Source organism: Puma concolor, chromosome A1, assembly GCF_028749965.1.
Source record: "Puma concolor isolate L17-30 chromosome A1, mPumCon1.1.hap2, whole genome shotgun sequence".
Classification (NCBI taxonomy): Eukaryota; Metazoa; Chordata; class Mammalia; order Carnivora; family Felidae; genus Puma; species Puma concolor.
Window position 1 is genome coordinate 137393072 of NC_141667.1, and position 21279 is coordinate 137414350.

At 38.8% G+C, this 21279-nt stretch overlaps 1 long non-coding RNA gene across 3 annotated transcripts in view; it reads left to right on the forward strand.

Moving 5' to 3' along the window:
- Positions 1-21279, forward strand: part of LOC112861609 (uncharacterized) — a 445815-nt gene that overhangs the window by 281984 nt on the left and 142552 nt on the right. For all 3 annotated transcript variants that reach the window (XR_015250511.1, XR_015250510.1, XR_015250512.1), the window contains 3 exons: positions 11435-11521; positions 12969-13091; positions 13533-13621. This is a non-coding gene — a long non-coding RNA (uncharacterized LOC112861609). The remainder of the gene's footprint in view (positions 1-11434; positions 11522-12968; positions 13092-13532; positions 13622-21279) is intronic.

Consider the following 21279-nt stretch of genomic DNA (forward strand, 5'->3'; position numbering starts at 1 on the left):
TTCCGTTCAGTCAAAGGATTTGATTATATACATTCTTGTGGGAGGACCAGAGCAGAGGTTTGGCACGCTGGTGTTCTGTGCTTTGGAAACTCCTTCCCCCATTTCTTTTAGCAGTCAGCAGAATAGGCTGACATGAGGGAAATGCCTGCCAAGGAACTTTAGAAGGAGGCAGTTTTTAATTAACAGGGGCCAGAGAAGGTGATAACCCCAAGGGGTAGTGAAGAGAAATTAACATGGAAAAGCAGTTCCACGCTTATGTGGGTCCCACAAGGCCGGCCGTATTAGTGGTGTCTGTTCTGATTGAACTTTTGCTGTGTCTTTTTATTGATTCACTTGTCAGAATCTGACAAAAGGACTGCTGCCCGTCAGTTGTTTGCTCAGAGTGGTGGGTTATGGCTAGAAAATGCTTCCTTGTACAGCTGACTGCAGAGCGAGAGCTGTCGTTTTGGTTATCATTTTACAGACATGATTAATGTTGTTGGGCTTTACGTAAGAATTAAGCACATGCACACACATACAGTCTGACAGGCTTACTTACCCTGGATCTTTGAGCCTTTTTATTCTCTTAGTTCTTTGCCTGGTTTTGCAGAAAACTCTTTTAATTATTAAAATATTTTAAAATGCAATTTCAGGGATAATACTTACGCTGACTGTTGCAGACACTTTTTTCTGCCATTTACCAAGCCCTTGGCTTAGGAAACATTTTAAAAGAATAATACCTTGTGAATAAATATTTCAAGTTTCTTTCCCAAGGATGAAAATGAATAGTAAATAAAGCATGTAAAGATCTTGTGAAATCAGCTCATGTAAGAAAGAGGTGAAGGTGGAGGGATTTTCTCTTCTATTTTTTTTTAACTGCCAAATATGGTACATTGAGCTGGCAAGCCTAGGGTGGGCCCCAGGAGAGCTTTTGTGCTTTTAGCACAGTGAGAATGGAAACATTCTTTAAAATATTTTAAGAACATTTTAAACACTGTGTGGGTCTTTTTGCCTCTCTGAGAATCACACTTACTGTAGAATTCTCTGTGAGTTTACCAGTTTCAAAATAGGCTTTTATCTAAAGCAAGGGCAGACTTCCCATACTTTTTAAAAAGAGGTGATGATCATTTTTTCTAAATTCAAATAGTTTTATCTCACTGTTAGCTTACTTGAAATACAGTATTTATTAAAGGCCAATTAATAATAAAATAGTAAGATCTTCAGTACTCTATCCTGATCCATTCCCTAGAGGTTTTTTTCCCCCCTTTTTCTCATTTTTTTGAGGTTTTGAACCCATTTGTAAAGATGTTATTCAGCCACTTACATATCACTCGCATCCATAGATAATGAGCATCTAAATCAATGGCCATTAACCACCTGTAGTAACTGAAGACTTGAAATGTGCTCAATGTAGGGGTGCCTAGGTGGCTCAGTCAGTTAAACACTTGACTTCAGCTCAGGTCAGGATCTCATGGTTTGTGAGTTTGAGCCCCACGTCGGGCTCTGTGTGACAGCTCAGAGACTAGAGACTGCTTCAGATTCTCTGTCTCCCTCTCTCTGCCCCTCCTCTCCCCTCCCCTGCTCATGCTCTCTCTTTTTCTCTCTCTCTCAGAAATAAATAAACATTAACAAAAATTTTAAAAAAAAGAAAAAAAAAGAAATGTGCTCAGTCTGAATTGAGATACACTGTAAGTGTGAAATGCACACTGGATTTTATAGATGTATTATGAAAAATAGAATATAAAATATCTCAATCACTTTTTATATTGATTATATGTTTTTATAATTTATTTGATATATTGGGTGAAGTATATTTTTTTTTTTAATTTTTTTTCAACGTTTATTTATTTTTGGGACAGAGAGAGACAGAGCATGAATGGGGGAGGGGAAGAGAGAGAGGGAGACACAGAATCAGAAACAGGCTCCAGGCTCTGAGCCATCAGCCCAGAGCCCGACGCGGGGCTCGAACTCACGGACCGTGAGATCGTGACCTGGCTGAAGTCGGACGCTTAACCGACTCAGACACCCAGGCGCCCCTGAAGTATATTATTAAAATAGTCTTACATGATTGAATTTTTTTTCAATGTAGCTACTAGAAAATTTAAAATTACCTGTGTGTCTCACATTGCCTTTCTATTGGAAGCATTATTTTGGGGGATAGTAAAATTCACTATTTATTAAGAATTTGCTACATGACATGTGCTATGTTAAACAGTTGATGTGTATTATCTCATGTAACCTTGTAATTACCACTGAGATAGACGATATTGTTACCTGTCTGTAGACAAGGAAGTTTAGGCAAGAGGTGTGAAGTAAGTTGCCTAAGATTATGCAACTGTATAAAAATATTTCACTTTTCCTTCAATACTTTTTATTGACTATCTACATCTTATTGTGTGTAAGACATGGAACACTGCATGGGCAATGCACTGTAATTAATTACTCTGTGATATGTATTAGTGCAACTCTAGATGGATTTGGGGAGATTAAAGATGGCCCAATTAATTTTTGCAAACTCTATTTATAAGGTGTATTAGGTTTTAGAAGATAAAGCATTAAAGTGCTCACAGAAATTTCTTATATTCCATGGTAGGAAATGTTTGAAATGCGTCTTGTGAAAAGTTTGAAGAGAAGACATTATGTGAAAGAGACTGACAAATAGTATTGAATTTAGAGCGAACTCTCATTTCAAATATAAGGTTTGAGGTTTATATATCTTTGGTATAGGAGAGGATCAGGCGGTAGTTCTAGACCTGGACAATTCTCTTATTTTCTGCAGAGCTGGAAGTGTTTTGTGGAGCACAGTACACTTCTTCTCAGCCATGTTCAAGTTAAGAGGAAAATCGGAATCAAGAGAATGAGAGGGACAGAGAGAATGAATTAGCCCTAAAGTGTATTAGCCTTGAAATGCATTGTGTCTCCCCCAAATCTCTTAAAGATCTCAATATCTAACCAGGCTCCCACAGAAAAAAAAAAACTTCAACATCATTTTCAATTCCTTCCTCTCTGACATTCTAATCTATTCTTTTCCATACCCTCAACTTGGCCTTTTCCTCTCTTACTTACTGCTCTTACTTAAAGTCAAATTCTGTAGAACTTTTTATAGTCTCCAACACGGTTCCTGTATCCAGAACCTTCCCACTATAATTTATCATCCATATTGCCACCACGGCTATTTTTCTAAAACATAGATTTGATTGTATAATTTCCTTACTTGAAAGTTTTGGGAGGATCCATTTAGCCTCCTTAGATTTTTTTTTTTTTTTTTGTAATTTCTTTTTCAACGTTTTTATTTATTTTTGGGACAGAGAGAGACAGAGCACGAACGGGGGAGGGGCAGAGAGAGAGGGAGACACAGAATCGGAAACAGGCTCCAGGCTCCGAGCCATCAGCCCAGAGCCTGACGCGGGGCTCGAACTCTCGGACCGCGAGATCGTGACCTGGCTGAAGTCGGACGCTTAACCGACTGTGCCACCCAGGCGCCCCAACCTCCTTAGATTTTAAGGTTAGACTCCTCAGGAAGATATTCCCTGCCTCAATGTATCTTCCCAGCTCCCACCTCTCCCTGCGTAAGGCACCTATTTTCCAGTCACACTGAAACTACGCAATTGCTTCTGCATGAGCAATTGGGAATTAAATGTCTGAATCCTGCCAGTAAGAGTACCGTTTCACCACATGTGTGTGGTCACAGCCGGAGATGAATTCATACCAGATCCCTGAAGCCTGAAGGCTGTGTGCATTCTGGTTGTTATTTGATGATTCAGATTCACACTGCCAGACCTTTGTAAAGCCTGAGTTTTACCTGATAGATTCCAGAAAAAATGCCTTAAGCAACACTGGCCTTTTCTATTTCCAAATAAAATCTGAAACCACTTCCTGCTGGAAAATGTGAACCTGATCCTGATGGTTTTTATTTCTCCATGTCATCATTTAGGTCAAGACAATGATGTTGAGAAAACATTTATTATTCCTGAAATCAAATCCTAGGAAAAAAGTATTGACAGATGATATTTTAATTGGTTTGGCCTCTCTGGTGATTAAATAATCGTGAAACCTCTTCTGTTTAACAACGGCTTGGAGTCCTTTGTATTCTTGCCTCGAAGCGGAGCAGTTTCTAGCTGGTAACACTGTGATTGATTTTTCCATATCAAATACAATGTTACGGTCTATTGTTTCCATAGCAAACATATAGCATCTGTCTTCAAATTCAGACTGTGGTCCTGCACTAGCCAGTATTACTTTATATGACCACATCCTTCCATTACAAGTATGAGTGGATTAATATCGATTTTTTCCCCTCTTGTCCAAGACTGAAGGTCTATCTTAACAGAAATAATTTACACAGCTGGCATATAAGGATATGCTTACTCCTCCTTACTTTCATGGTAAAGATTATTGCTTCATCTGAAAATCAGATTCTGCTATTTTTAACCCATAAATAGGTTGAAAAGGGCAACATGCTTTGTAGCTCCAGCCATTTATGTTGCCGTATGTTTCCAATAACATCTTGGAGCTTTTAGAAAACTTTGACCTTTTCTTCTGTTCAAAACTGTAGAAAAACCGCAAGGAGCTGGCAAAACCATGTATCACCCTGACTTGAATGCAGTATGATTTAGCTAAACACCAAGAATTCTAAAGTGTGCGTGTAACCCATTTTATAACTTTAAATTGTTCCTCTTAAGCCAGAAATTGACAACAGAATCTCTCTGCTTCATCCAATTATAATTCACGAAATTTCCGCCCACCCCAGCCCCAAAATACACTCATCCCCATCTTTGTCCTGTTGCTCAAGAACATTTCCTTGCCTCAAATGCCCTCACTCTCCTCTATCGCTACATTAAACTTACCCACACTTCACAACTTAGATCAGATTTTGACTTACTCTCTGGAGCTCAGTGAAACTGTTCTGGTCCTTGGTGGTTTTTCCTTTTATATTCTTCTAATGGTAAAGTAAGCACTGTGAACATGAAGTTTTAATGACATCATCTCTTGTGTATACCTGATATGGTCCTGGATGTCACCCAAGGTATAATCAGCTTATAGGCGACATGTATGTGAAAGAGTCAAACTACGGAGCCCTGCAAATGTTAGTTGTATCTGAATTTGTACTCTTTTAGTTCCTTAATATCTCACCTAGCAGCAGGTGAGGCTAGTGTTAACCGGTAGCTGCAAATTCCAACATGGCGGAGTTTCTTGTTCCAATACTAGCAATGTGAACGAAGACCGAATTAAGAAATTAAAGAATCTGAGTTCCAGGCCTGGTTTCACCACTATCAAATTGTATCACCTTGAGCAAGGTAATTGCCATTTTGGGATTCAGATTCTTTGCTTAAAAATGATGTGGCCATGGGGCGCCTGGGTGGCGCAGTCGGTTAAGCGTCCGACTTCAGCCAGGTCACGATCTCACGGTCCGTGAGTTCGAGCCCCGCGTCAGGCTCTGGGCTGATGGCTCGGAGCCTGGAGCCTGTTTCTAATTCTGTGTCTCCCTCTCTCTCTGCCCCTCCCCCGTTCATGCTCTGTCTCTGTCTGTCCCATAAATAAATAAAAACGTTGAAAAAAAATTAAAAAAAAAAATGATGTGGCCATGACTGATGAGACCATAAAGAACTGCTTTTTCTTTTATACGCTCAGTCCCAAAATCCATGTGATGGATTCTGCGCTAAATTCTGTGCCATGCATGACCCTGCCTCCATTTTTCGTGGGTGATGGGAGTAGAGCGTTCCTGACTCAAGCTGAGCCAAACTCTTGCTTTGAAGAGGGAGATTTTTCTCTTTCTTGGTGTGTATACTTATTTTACTGAAGTATATTTTTCAGCAACGTCCTGACAAAGAATTCCTTGTATGTTTAAGTGCACCTTTAGTCTACCTTCACACTTGATTGAAAGTTTGGCATAGAATCGTAGCACAAAAAGAATTTTCTCTCAAAATTTTGAAAGCACAGCTCTACTATCATCTAGCTTTGGTGTTGCTGTTGAGAACGTGACTCCCTTTTCTTTGTGTATTTTTTTGCTGTTACTTTTTTATTAATGCAATTTTCTTCTGACTCTCTGAGGACATTTATTATAGCTTAAAAGAAAATTAAACTTGTTGAACCTCTTGAATTTGGGGAAGGTATTTATATTTGTGTCTTTGTCAAACCTGGGAAAATTTTTGTTATCATTTCTTTAAATAATTTCTCTGACCCTTTCTCTCATCTCTTTCCGGGACTCTCACAGTGCTTGTGTTGGTCTCCTTGATAGTATCCTACACGTCCCTTAGGCTCTATTCACTTTTCTTAAATCTTGTCCTTTCTTTTCCTCAGATTCAATAATTTTAATTCTCCTATCTTCACATTCACTGATTCTTTCTTCTGCCTGCTTAAATCGGCCTTTGAATCCCTTTAGTAAAATTTTTATTTCAGTTATTGTATTTTGTAGTTCTAGAATTTCCTGTTTCTTTTTTTCTCACTCTTTATTGATACTTCAGTTTTGTTCCTTCATCATTTTCTTTGCTCTCCCCACATCTTTCTTTAGTTCTCTGAAGATCTTTACAGTAGTTATTGTAAAGTCCTCTTACAGCAGGTCCTCTCTCTGGTATGGATGATTTCCTTTGGTTTATTTTTTTTCCTTTGAATGGGCCATACTTTCCCATCTCTTTGTATATCTTTTGTTTGTTTGTTTTCATTTTGCCTTTTGGTCAATAACTGGACATTTGCATCTAATCATGTGGTTATCTCTGATAATCAGATTCTCCCCTTCCCTGGGTCTTGAGGTTTTGTTTGTTGATTGTTTTTCTCTTTGTTTTGAATCCATCTGAGGTGCAAACTTCAGGTCTTCTCTTTTTTTCTGACACTGTGCCTTTCCCAGACTATGCACAGTGATCTTTTGATTTCCAGTTTATGCAATCGCTTTTCAATGTCCTAGTCATTAATATCTGGCTTCTAAGATGAGGAAAAGAAAAATGAAGGGGTGGGGGGAGGTGCCACCAATTTACATCTCCTAGAACTTGCTTCAGCCCAAGGGTTTGGGGAGTGGAGTGAACACAGGCCAAGTTGCCTGCCACAGGACTGGTGGTGGATAGGTAACCACTGCTGAGCTGAGGCTGAAATTAACTGCAGTTTGTCCCTTAAGCTTTGCCTTCACAGTTGTAAAGCTCCTATGGATTCCAGAGTTCTAAAATAGTTGCATTAGGTAGATTCTGCCAGTGCACTTGTTGTCTAGGTGGGGAGACAGGTTCCTGGTATTTTCTACCCTACTACTTTCTCAGAATTCTCTCTGTAAAATAATATGTACACATTTATTTAATTCTTATTTTTCAGCCACATGCCAAAACTTCTTTGTAAGGTACATGCTCAGCCTGAATCTCAAGCTTCCCATTTTCACATTCTATAATCTCATGGGGCTCCAGCCTATGGACCATGAAATCATGACCTGAGCTGAAATCAAGTCAGATGTCTCACTGACTAAGCCACCCAGGTGCCCCTCAACTACTTTTAATGTAGGTTTTCAAATATTCTGTTTTCAGCTCAGTCATTAGACTGAGTTCAAAGTGCTAAACTTTTCAGCAGTATTTAGGGAAAATTGGGTCATTTATAGTCCATGTTCTCCTTTTCCTGGCGCTAAAATTTTAATTTCTTCCACTGTGCTAAGATAGTTATCACTCCACCATTTGCTTCCCATTTTCCAAAAATTGGTTCAAATAAACTCATCTTCCATTTTCCTCTCTATTATTTTTCTGTCCTTGTTAACTTATAATGTAGTTATGCCATTTTTTAGTTATTATGCTACTCTTATTTGGTTTTGTGGGGTAAGAAAGGATGTGATTCCTTTGCAACATTAAGCCAGAAGTAGGATTCAGGAATATAGATAATTATTAATAAGCTTCCTAGCTGATCTCATTTCACACTTGTTTAAAAAAAAATTGCTTCAGAGGAGAAACAGATGTGAATTGGGAAACACTGGCTCAGAGAAAAAAGTAGGCATGAAAACAAAATTTTATTTCCTGAAATAAGTGCTTTCGTAGAGGTGTATATGTTACTATGGGAGCAAATGATGTTGAGGGGAAACTAGCTAAGATTTGGGAATGGATTTTTCCTCAGGAGGTAAGATCTCAAGGGCAGATACAGTTCAGCCAAGGAAAAAGTCCAGCGAGAAGACTGAAGAGAGGAAGTAGTTCATCACCGGTTGGAGCTATACAACTCATTAGAGAAATGTAACCATGTTTGGTATGGATGAGGCTTGGATGGGGTTGGCCGTGAGGAGGCTGGAATGACAGCAGTGGTAACAGATGAGGTCAAAATGTAGGAGGGTTGTGGGAAGATGTTAAGCACATAAGGACAGTTACTAGCTACAGTCTGTGAGGAGATGATGGAAAGGGCCAGGAGAAAGAAAAATGTGAACCTGGACGTAGAAAGATCAATAGCCTCTTGCTATCACCATTTGTAAGGGTTGATGATGTCATAAACTAAGATGGTGCAAAGGCCTGTGAGGGTGAACTCAGAAAATATTTCGGAGGAAGGACGACTGAGATTTAGTGACCAGTTATGTAAAGAGACGAAACGGGGAATAGGAACAATGGCTGTCAGGTTTCAGTTTTGAACTGAGTGGCGGTGACACCATGCGTTCCAAAAGAGAAACACAGAGTTTTAAGAGGAGTGGCAGAGAGCTAGTGGAGATCATATTTGGGTGTCGATTTTTATGACAGGAGGTATCTAGTAGAACTGTTGAGTCATCAGTTTGGATTAGAAATTTAGGAGAGAGTTTGGGATGGAGGGAAAAGAGGTGGTGGTTATTCATTTATGTGTCATAGTTGGAGAGTAGAAATTTCCCTGGAGAGATTATAAAATCAGAGTAATAGCAGCTACCAGCTATTAAATATTTATCATGGGGTGTTCATAGTTGTGAGTGTTTAATGCTAACAACAACCTTACAAGAAAGCTACTTCCCTTTTTTTTTTTTACAGAGAAAGCAAGAGCCAAAAGGATGAGCTGCTTTCTGTGGGTCCCCTAATAAACATGTGAGGGAGCCACGATGCAAACACAGATTTTCTTTAATTCTAGAATATAATCTCCATCCATTTTTCTCTCCTCAAGGCTAAAAGTAGTTGAGTTGAAGACAAAATTCATTCCAGGAGCAAGCACCTGAAAGTAATCCTTGAAAGTTAATGATAAGTAGCAGCTCTCCTGGTAGAGAAAAAGCAAAAGAATGTAGGGTTGTGGACTTTAATAGAAAAAAGAAATTCAGGGAAACAGTTAACAGTGGCAAACACCACAGGAAGTTCACATAAGACAACAGAAAATTATCTGTTGGATTTGTCCACAAATAGGCCTTAGCTGACTTTGGTGGGAGTGAAGTCTGTGGTGTGCTAGAAGCTGAAGCACATCACTGTAAACTGTTAAATAAAAGAGTGAGGACCTAGAAACAATTAAGTCAAGATGTCAGGCTGTGAAGGTGATGTGAGATGAAGGGTTCTTGTTAGGTGTAGCATATGGGAGAAGGATAATATGAAAGAGACTAGAGCACGTCTAGATGTTAATGGTAAAGAGTAAGCAACCAACAGTGAATTTGAAAAGAAATGGCCTAATTTATAAACTAATGTTGCTGAAGGATTCCACCATAGCCCTGGAGTAGAATTTTATCCATAGACTTTTACGATTGGGAAAAAAACAATTTTTTTTTCCGGTTATAAATGTAAGTCTGCCTTCTTAAAATTTAAATACAAACATGTAGAAATTAGAACCTAAAAGTGTCCCTCAGGGTGTCTCTGAGTGGCTAGAAGGTTGAACAACTGACTCTTGATTTCAGCTGAGGTCATGATCTCATGATGGTGATATTGAGCCCCACGTTGGGCTCCATGCTGACAGTGCTGAGCCTGCTTGGGACTCTCTCTCTCCCTCTCCCTCTGCCCCTCCCCTGCTCACATACTCTCTCACTCTCTCATAAATAAATAAATAAATAAATAAATAAATAAATAAATAAATAAATAAATAAAGTACCCTTCAATTTCCAACCTTAACCCAGGAAAACTGCCTTTGAAAGTTGTTTATATTTTCAACAACTATGGAACTATAATGTTAATACTGGTATATGAAAAGATTTTTCACCTTTGAATGATGTATCACAGACAGACTTCTCTTCATGTTAAGACCAAAGAGCAGTGTCAGACTTTTAAAGTCTTTATAATATTAATAATCTTCACAATACTCATTGTTCTCCATTGTAGGATATTGTGTTCGTTCATTTGGGCTGCTATAACAAAAATATCGTAGACTACCCAGGCTTAAAGGATAGAAATTTATTTCTTGCAGTTCTGGGGGCTGGAAGTCCAAGGACAAGTTGCCGGCCATCTGGTGAATGGCCACTTCCTGGCTCACAGACAGTTGTTTCCTTGGTTTCCTTATATAGCAATAGAAACAAGGGAGCTCTCTCTGGCCTCTTGTCCTAAACGTTCCAACACCATCCATGAGGACTCTACCCTCTTGACATAATCATCTCCCAAAGGCCTCATCTCCATTTACCATCCCCATGGGGATGAGGTTTCTCAATGAATAAATTTTGGGTGGACACAAACGTTCAGTCTACAGTAGATACAATAAAACTTTGGGTTACAAGTAACCTGTTCTGTGAGTGTTCCACAAGACAAGCAAACATTTTTAATAAATTTTAACTTGATCAATGACCGGTGTCTTGCAATATGAGTCGTATGTGATGCCAAATGTCACATGATCACTACTGAGCCAATGGTTCTTGAAGTTCACTTTGGTATACAAGTGCTTTGGATTACAAGCATGCTTCTGGAACAAATTACACTTGCAAAACAAGCGAGCATATTTTACTCTATGTTTAACTCACTTTGTATTTTATTTAACTCTATTTATTTTAAGTCTATATTTTACTTTATATTTAACTAATTGTGTATTAAAGGACATGCAGAAAGGTTTTAATATTTGCTACTAAAAAACATAATAATTGTATTACAGTATGATCCTTTTTTTTCTTGGAATACCTTTCTAAAAGTATAACAGCTGGGTGAAAGAACAAGAAGTTAGTTCTCGTTAACACATTGATAAATAAGTCTAATCTCTATTCTCACCATTAGGACATGAGTCAGGAGGATTTCCTCCAAAGGAATGGGTGGGTGGGAATGAAAGGAGACTGTAAATGAAGACCTGATTTTATAAATTGGGCAAAGAAAACTGAGGGACCGTCCTGTCCACCTCTTACCCTCCCTTCACCCTACTGCTATACTTTCTAATTTCTCTAAAGTAGAGGCAGAGCTTTGTGCTTACAGTAGAGATGGAGGAGATGCCATAGGGATTTGAGGAGAATGGAGACTGTTTGAAAAAGCCAGTACGAGGAAAGAAAGAGTTGAGTGTGGAAACTGAAGGAAATCTGGTAGCAGTGAGACCCAATTGGATGTCAAAGGCCATCAAATTGTACTCATGGTAATCTATCAGATCATGTGATACTTTTTTCCAGCAATCCTGGTGTCAGTGCAGAGAATGTAGTTGAAGGATTCACCCGGGCTGAGATTTGGCTAGTTGGGTCCAGCCAAGAGACAGAGAGGTAAGAAAGGGTAAACTGACATGGGATCCAGGCTGGATAAAAAAAAATAAGGGAAGACTCTCAGAAGGGATTATATAGATTTAGAAATCATAGAGTACTAACTGCCTGGCAGTGTTCCAACTGTATGCATTTATACTGTTTTCACTGGCAGTATCTTTAGTATATTGTTTATATATTATTGCTTACACATGTACTTCTGTTTATAGAGCCATGCTTTAAGATGTGTCCATACCAAACTGCAAATAATCAATTTACCGAATGACTTTTGGATCATTTAGAAAGTTAGCATTTGCATTGCCCCTTTGTCCATGTGTGTTTCCATTTTTAGCCATGCGATCATGACATGCAGACATGCTCATTTGTGTCCCTGAAGCAACGCAGCAGTTGAAGGTTGGCCAACCTACGAGAAAAATGCTTGTTACAGCCATACTACTAAAGCTAATCAGTTTTATTATAGAATTTAAAATAATGGAAATTATATTGCTCTAATAAATTTATATGATCAGATTCTTGTAAATGTCTTTGAGGGTCATCAACAAGCACTGCCTTTATAAACTGACATAACAGAACTTTCTTCTGATAAAATGTAGTTCAGGAACGCCTGGGTGGCTCATTTGGTTAAGTGTCCGACTCAATTTTGGCTCATATGATGATCTCATGATTTGTGAGATAGAGCTTCACATTGGGCTCTGTACTGACAGCGTGGAGCCTGCTTGGGGGTCAGTCTCTCTCTCTTTCTCTCTCTTCCCCCTCCCCGCTCATGCTGTCTCTCTCTCAGAATAAAGAAATAAACATTAAAAAAAATGTAGCTCATAATATCTAGTGTTTCATGAACTCCTTAAATTTCTATGTGTAGCAAAATGGTTTGAAGTTATACATTACTTTGCTTCAATAGGTACAATTCTTAGGAGTTCCAAAGTCTTCTTGATTGCTTTCTTAAAAAAATTTGAAAACTAGTAAGACTTTATAATATAATCCAGTTTGGCGTACCTAAACTTGACTCTGCTTGAACTTAGCATTGGCTCACACTTTTACGAATTATCCAGCTAATACAAAATTAAGAAGGTGATATTAAAGTCCTCATCATGTCCTTTAAGGCATAAATTTTCAAAATAAATTCCTTTCTTCTCCCTTTGTGTTAAAACTCAGTTGCTCTAATTCACGTATCTGAGAATTTAAAGTGAATTCGTTAATCCTTTTTATTCTTGGAAAATATTATCTAAAGATTTTGTGTGTTTGTCACTGGCGTTAATGTATAGTTACTTCATACAGAGGACATGAAATATACTTTTAAGTATCCTTGGTGAGAGATTTTTTTCAAAATGCTTTTTTTTCCCTTTTAATAAGTATCAATCAACTACCTAAATACTGTGTAAAACTCTGTAAGATGTGGGGAGCGGAATATTGTCCTTGGCTGTACTGATCCCTTTCTTACCTGTGTTTATAGTCTAGGATGTCTAAAGTGATGTTAGGTGGGATCCTATGTTGTTAAATCAAGACACTCTGTGACCTCTTGGACAGTTCTGTCGGCTGGGCTACTGTGGGCAGAGAAGGAAAACTCATATCAGAGGTGTATATGAATCCTTGTTGTCTCCTAGGTGGAATAGGTTTGTTCTAAACAATTTGCCACCAAGAGGCTAGTTAGTCTCCTCAAGGGATGGAACTACATCAAAGGTTCAGTGTTGGTCTCCTGCTGATATGCAAGACGTTCGACAGTGGCAGCAGCTACATCAGCATTGATGAGTGGTGCCCACTATCCTGGATATGTGTATAGCCTCCACCTCTGCCGTTATGATTTTTGTCTTCAAGAACTCTTGTGCCAACGCTGGGGTGGCTGATATCCACTGGAGGAGTCCTCCGTTATACAGAGCCTTCTTTGGGTGGATGTCCCCTGGTGAGAAGAGACTTGGCAGGACACACAGGGCTGCACTTAGCTTCTGTTCCCATAGATGCACTCATATTCTTCTTACCCGTACTCCTTGCCTTAGCTTTACAATCTTGTTCCTTTCAGGCCCCGACCGAGCGATTTGCCACTGTCTTTGCGTCTACGCCTATCTTCACCTCAGACCAGTTCTCCCTCTACATCAAGTCACTGAATAGGTATGTGGCTCAAAGCTCTGTCTACTGGGATAAGTCATGTGAGAAACAACTGTCCCATGTAAAGAGGATACATTTATCTTGGTCTGAAGGACTTTTCTCTTTCACCTCTTCGTGATTCTTGCTTCACCAATACCCTTGCTTGGAGCATACATTGTCAGTGTCCTATGCCTACTGCTTCCATATGGGTAATAAAGTGTCATGGAAAACACCTGGGACTTTGCCCAAATGTAGGTAGATAGACAATGCTGCGGGGTTACCATTAACACTCCTGACAGTAGCTCTCATCCAATGACCGCATGTGTGCATGCATAAAGAGCCCATCTTCCTCACCCCTACGCTGGGATAACTTTGAGGCACTTTCTATACAGAATTCTACAAACTAGAGTGTACCTGAGCCTCAAGTGGCTCTGATGATAGCATGCTCAATAAGACTCTCCGATTGGCTTCTTTGTCTTACTTTGTATCTCCCTACTGGTGGATTATAAGATCACCTTCCAGATAAATAACTTGCTTTAAACTCCTTGGCTGAGGGTCAGTGACATGGGTCCCAACTTTGGAAAGTTGATTCTAGAAAGCTGTCTTACAGAATAGGATTCTAGAACTGAATTAATTGCAAGCCAGGACACTGCTAGTATTAAGTGGTAGGAGGAGAGAGCCTGTGGTCCTGGAGCATGAGAATCTCTGTAGTGGTGTGACATAGGGTATAAGTGAAGGGGGTGCCCTGATGTATGCAATAGCTCTAGAGCTTGATTCTTGACAATATGGCTTTTGTTAATGGACACAGATGTTCTAATGGAAGAATACAGATCAGCCAACTATCAGCTCCGATTACAACGTGAAAACTTAAAAGTGATCTATGGCAGTATTTACAAAGACCTTTATTGACTATAGCCAAAGGGTAGGCTGAAAATCTGCACTCAGATTTGATTGTGAGAGTTCTAGATTTAAAAAGGGTGCTGATATTACAGCTTTTGTGAAAAAAGATAGGGACCAAATACGAAGGTGTTGAGATTCTGAGACTGGAGTTGGCGACATGAAGAGAGGATGCATTTAAAAAAGTATGAAATCTTCTGATTCCCCTAAACCCTCTGTGCTGGTAAAAGTGGCCTTTTCTTGATAGAGGACACCTGTCCCCCACTGCCTAGTGATTTTGCAAAGCTCTCACCTGAATCAAATACTTTGTAATATGGCACTTGTCTTCTCAAGAGATGTCCCCATCTCTCCTCTTTGCTTTTAAAGCAATAAGAATAATCATGCTTCAAAAGTGTTCAAGCACGGGAGAACTGTCCTGAATACTCAAAGGAAGGGATTATTCAGCCTGAGAGAACTGGATATATAATTTATAATGGCAGAAGCAGCTAAAAATGCCAGGGGAGAATCTTGAGAGTGCTGGGGCAGGGAAGGTGGGATATGAGACCAAACTGTAGAGTTTGCTGATGTGGCAACATTGTCTGGATTTAACATTATGGAAGGATCATTGGAGCCAGTGATAATATCCTGCTAGAAGACCCTGTGGTGTTTAAAACACTGATGGCCTAGAGTAAAAGAGGTAGGACTGCTCGAATGTCTTGACATAGTAATAAAGAGGAACCTAAAATGCTTGGACAGCAGGACATACACGGCTGGATTTACTACATAAGTCCAATGACCTGACAGCTGCCTATAATCCCCAGGCAGGCTGCAAGGACACTGTTACCTGTAAAGTGTTAAAGAATTCACTAGTAAATAGGTACCAGAATGGTTGGGAAGTTCAGTGGTAGATGTCTTCTATAGGCCATAGATGATAGCAAGAGATGTTGCTATGAAATGAGGCTCCCCAATATTCATATAAAATACTAAAGGATTCTGGAATAGCATAGACCAACTGGTGGTATTTAGCCATCAGAGGCAAACTGGAAATTATAACCATAATAATGATACTTATCATAATAGTAATTCTCTGTCCACTGGGAAGATTTCCGTTCTTCTTGTTTCAGAGATTGCCCTGAGTGGGGCTGTAATGTGAATCGTCCGTTGTAAAATATTTTTTATTTATTTTTTTAAATATAAATCAAAGTTAACATATAGTGTAATAATGGTTTCAGGAGTAGAATTTAGTGATTCATCACTTAAATACAACACCCAGTGCTCCTCTCAACAAGTGCCCTCCTCAATGCCCATCACCTGTTTAGCCCATCACCCCACCCGACATGGCTCCAGCAACCCTCAGTCTTTGCTAGCAACTTTAAGATCAATGTCAGGTCCAAGAGAATGAGCTTTGTGCGGTATTGAGGAGTAAAGAGGGCCTCAGAGAGAATAGAATCTTATCGCTGAAGTACCCAGGAAAGATATAGCCTGGAACTAGACATGAATGAACAAGTAAGAGTGAACAAAGTGACTAGATGTTATAAATAAGGAAAGATTCAGTGAGACCAAGCCTCTAAAGCTGAAGTTGTTCCCCTGGAGTCCATGACCCTGGAGATGTCTGTGGAAGGAATTCAGGTGGTCAGTGGACTTGACCTAACTTTCACTAATCCCTAATTGGAATTTACCGTTTCTTTCAATTACGACTATGGACAGTAAACAACAGTAATAATAGCACCCTATAACCAATAGAAATCACAGGTATTTTCATATAAGGTTTGTTGCAGACCTTAATATACCATTTACACTTAACCATGCTTCAGAATTGCACTGTTTTTTGACCCACCACTAGATCTTGTATTTAACACATTAATAGATCAATACATATATGCGTACATCCCAGAGTTGTTTTTGAAAAAAAGTTAAAACCAATATTGTAATGTTTGATTTCCTTTGTTATCCTATGTACATTATTTTAAAAAGGTATTTCGAGAAGGGATCCACAGCCTTTCATAGGCTTTCAAAGTCGTTTGCTAGGGCTGCTATAACCAAGTATCACAAACTTGGTGGCTTAAACAGCAGAAATTTATTATCTCCGTTCTGGAAGCTAGAAGTCCAACATCAAGGTGTTGGAAAGGCTGATTTCTATTGCAGACTGTAAGGGAGATTGTTCCATGCCTGTCTCTTAGCTTCTCCTGGTTCCCTGGCAATCTTTAGCCTTCTTTGACTTCTAGATGAACCTCTCCAATCTCTGTCTTCATCCTCATGTGGTGTTTTTCCTGTGTGCATGTCTGTCTCCAAATTTCCCCTTTTTATACTCTAGTCATTTTGGATTAGAACCCGCTGTAATGACCTCGTCTTCATCACCTCTGTAAAGATGGTATCTCCAAAAAAGGTCACATTCTGATATCCTGGAGCTTAGGACTTCACCATACATCTTTGCAGGGACATAATTCAGCCCCTAACACTTCCAAAGTGTCTATGGCACACGAAAAGATAAGGGCACTGCTTTAAAGTTGGGTGGGTCCCGAAGAGCCTGATAATATTTCAGGTTTAGCCGGGCTGGTAAAATAGGGACCATGCCTTAAAGTTTACCCAGCCTGTATAGAGTTTGTTTGCTGGTATTTCCTCATGCAGGCAAACTACTTGTATACTTTAAAATGGCTGACTTCCTAGTAAAGCCTGGGGGAGAAGAGTGATACCACCAGAGAAGAGAAAGAGCAAAGACTATAAATTCCCGGGGCCCAGTGTCAGGAGGGGAAATCCCGTCTAATCTCCCCAGGTGGTGGCAGCTGAGTAAATTACCTAGCAAGCATCTGTAACGCATTACATCGCAATTATCCCCGAAGAGTTCTGAGGGCTTGTAAGCAGCTGAAGATAAAAGGCAACCCTGCTAGAGGAAGAGCTGCTTCCTTTGCCATTTTCCAGTGTTTGAGGAAATACACCTCATAGGACAGCCGTCTCTTTCAGTCAGCCTTAAAGTCCAAATAATCCCCTAGTTATGCAAGGGTCTTGTGTCTGAATATACTGCCTACACATGCGTAAGACGTGCAAAGAAATTGCACGGGGAAAACTAATATAATGAATCTTAGGAAATAAATATGATATGCACTCCTGGAATGAAATCCACCAAGAATTTCCACAGTACATATTATGATTGCCTATTTAAATCCTGACAGCAAAATATATAAAGAGCAAACATTTATTAAGTGCTTATTAAGTGCCAGGAAGTATACTGCAAATTTTTTTTTTACAAGAGATCATCTCATTTAATCTCCAGTTCTAAAAGGCAGGAACCATTATTCACCCCAGTTTACCGATGGGGAAGATGAGAATCAGAAGGCACAAATAGCTAGCACACTAAGTGTTTTCACTGTTAGTAACCGATGGAGCCAGATATTTTATACTCATTTTTAAATTTCCTCATCCTTTCCAGTATACGCAAATAGATATTATGATTATTATAATAAACTCTTCCAGTAATAGAAGTCAGTACCTTAATTTTTTTTTTCCTACAGACTCAGAAAACCTTTTCGTAAGTGTTGTTATTTATATTAAAGTCTCAAACTTAACAAATACAACCATTTACCCAATGCAACATTGAGGTAAAGAAAAAAAGGTAATGGTAGCCCTAATTACCTAGTGTGTTTGCTACAGAGGAGGAAGTAGTGAGGTACATAGGTGCGTATCTATACAAGTAGAAAAGTTGTAGTTCTTATTTGCCTGGTATTTTTTATGAGCAAACCACTTAAGAGATCTACCACATGATCTACCAACAATGTACGCTTGGACTATAGCTTCCAGCCTGAGACAAGATGTTTCCCAAATCGTGTGCAAGTCAGGTATTTATCAAGCTTCCTTCCTTTCCTTCCAGGAACATCATTTTCTCATTACAAGGGCAAACAAATGTATTGTCTCATGCATTTCTCCTCGGGATTTTGTCACTCCTGGCTACCTTCTGTGGTCCACGTGGCACTGGTCTGGAGAGGATGGAGTAAAACAGGCAGTGAGGTACTTGTGAATGATTAACAACCAGCTCTCTGGAGGATGCAGGCTCAAATTTGTAGCGGTTGACCATTTTTGTGGTGTCGGTTTTTGACAGTGTCCAATTTCAATCTGCCAACATGGTGACTGAATTCAGAGCTTAGAAAATGTGTGCAGTAGAATACTGTTATACTGCTTACCTATCCTACAGATAAAATAGGTATGAATCGCCTCAAGATCATAAATAATATTTCAAAAAAACCGGGCAAAATAACAAGGAAGTGATGCGTTTTGAGTATTTTTATCTTTGCTATTAATATAATTTATTTAATCGTGAGTTTGTATAACTTCTTTTTTATACCAGCTTAAGATATAATTTACACAGCATAAAATTCAGTGTACATTTCAGTGCTTTCAGTATACTTGAAAGTTGTGCTACCACTGTGACGATCTCACTTTAAAATATTTCGTCACCTCCAAAGAAATTCTGTGCTTGTTAACTGTCACTCTCCTTTCCTTCCTGCACATTCCTTCCTCTCCCAGTCTCTGGCAGCCACTCGTCTATCATTAGTGTCTATCGTTTTACCTATTTTGAACAATCAGGTAAATGTAATCATTAAATATCGGTTCCTATTATTGACTTGTGAAATGTGTTTTATGTGTATGTGTGTATACATGTGTGTGCATACATCTATATTTCCAATGGATGTGCCTTATATTTTCCCTTGTTCTTGCCCTAATGCACGGATTAAGAATCTTCCCGTTCAGTGTTGAATAGAAATAACGAGACCGATAATCCTTGCCGTGTTTCTGATTTAACATTAAATGTGAAGTTAGTTGTGGGGTTTGTTTTTAGTCTGTTAATATGGCGTGTTACCTTGACTAATTTGCCAATGTTAAACCAACATTGCATGCTGTGATAAAAATCACGGTCTTGATATATTCCCTTATTTATATATTGTTGAAATATATGTGCTAAAAGTGTGTTTTGATTTCTCCTGTCTGTGTTCATGAGAGTGTTGATCCAAAGTCTTCTTATGTTTTTTTCTTTCTGATCTGGGTATCAGAATAATCACTCATGAGATGAGAATATCACTCATGACATGAGAATATCACTCATGAGATGAGAATATCACTCATCGAGTGAGCTGAGAAGCATTTTCTTTTATTGTCTTGAAGGATTTGTGAAGAGTCCGTAGTCCTTCTTTAAGTGTTTTTAGAACTCATCACCTAACTCACCTGGTGTCTTTGGGGAAATATTTTCAGCTCCAAATTTAATTTCCTTAATAAATATGGGATTTTCAGGTTTATCTATTTTTTCTTAAGTGAGTTTTAGTAGCTTGTTTTTTTGAAAAGTATACCCAATTTATGTAAATTGTCAAATTTAGTGGCATAAAGACCGTTAGCATGTTTCTTTATTATTATTTTAATATCTATAGGATATTTAGTTGGATCTTGCTTTTATTTGATCTGTCAGTTTTTACCTTTTCACTGGTGAACTCACACTATTTACATTTAATATGGTCATCGAAATGGTTGGTTTTCAATCTGTAATGTTGCTATATGTGTTCTGTTTGTCCTAGGCCTTCTTTGTTCTCTTTTGCTTTTCACACCTGCTTTTGGACTGCATTTTTCTTCTGATTCCATTTTCTTTCCTTATTGACTTATTAACTCTAACTCTTGTGTGTGCGTATATGTCTATGTTTGCTTTAAATTTTCTAGTGTACACATTTATCACATGTCTACAAGTAATATTACCCCCCTTCAATTGCCCTGTAAGAATATTAAAACAGTATATTGTCTTTCTACTCTCTCAGACTTTATGCTTTTGTTATTCATTTTCTTTCTACATATGCTTTAAACCCCACCATACATTTTTATAATTTTTACTTGAAATTTTTAAAAGATATTTTATTTCTTAAAAAATTTTTTTGCATTTATTTATTTTTGAGAGGCAGAGAGAGACAGCACAAGCGGGCGAGGGGCAGAGAGAGAGGGAGACACGGAATTCGAAGCAGCTCCAGACTCCGAGCTGTCAGCCCAGAGCCCACACCGGGCTCTAACTCATGAACCACGAGATCATGACCTGAGCTGAAGTCAGATGCTCAACCGACTGAGCCACCCAGGCACCCCAAAGATATTTTATTTTTAAAAGATATTTTAGGGATGCCTGAGTGGCTCAGTTGGTTAAATGTCCAACCCTTGATTTCAGCTCAGTTCATGATCTCATGGTTTGTGAAATTGAGCCCCGAGAATGGCTCCTCACTAGGCATGGTGCCTGCTTGGGATTCTCTCTCTTTCTCTCTCTCTTTGCCCCACCTCGACATGTGTGCAAATGTGTGTGTGTGCATGCCCACACTGTCCACCCCCCCCCCCAATAAACTTTAAAAATAAATAAATAAAAGATATTTTAAAACTAAGAAAAATATTTTTTTACAACCACTTACTTACCATGTCTGGTGCTCTCCCTATCAATCCACATTTCCAACTTGGTGTTATGGTTCCTTCTGCCTGATAGATTTTCTTCAATATTTATTGTAATACAAGTCTGTGTGTGATTGGTTTTATCAGGTTTTTTTTATGTCTGCAAAAATTCTTATTTCACTTTTGTTTTTGAGAGATATTATCACTGGATATAGAAGTTTATGTTGCCAATTTTTCTTTCATTGCTCTTATGGATGTTGCTCTATGATCTTCTGACTTGTGTTGTTTCTGATGGAAGCTGGCTGTTACTCTTATCTTTGTTTCTATGTAAGTGATGGGTTCTTAGGCGGCTTTTAAAGATTTTCCCTTTATACTAGTATGTTTTAAGCACATTAATGATGCTCTGC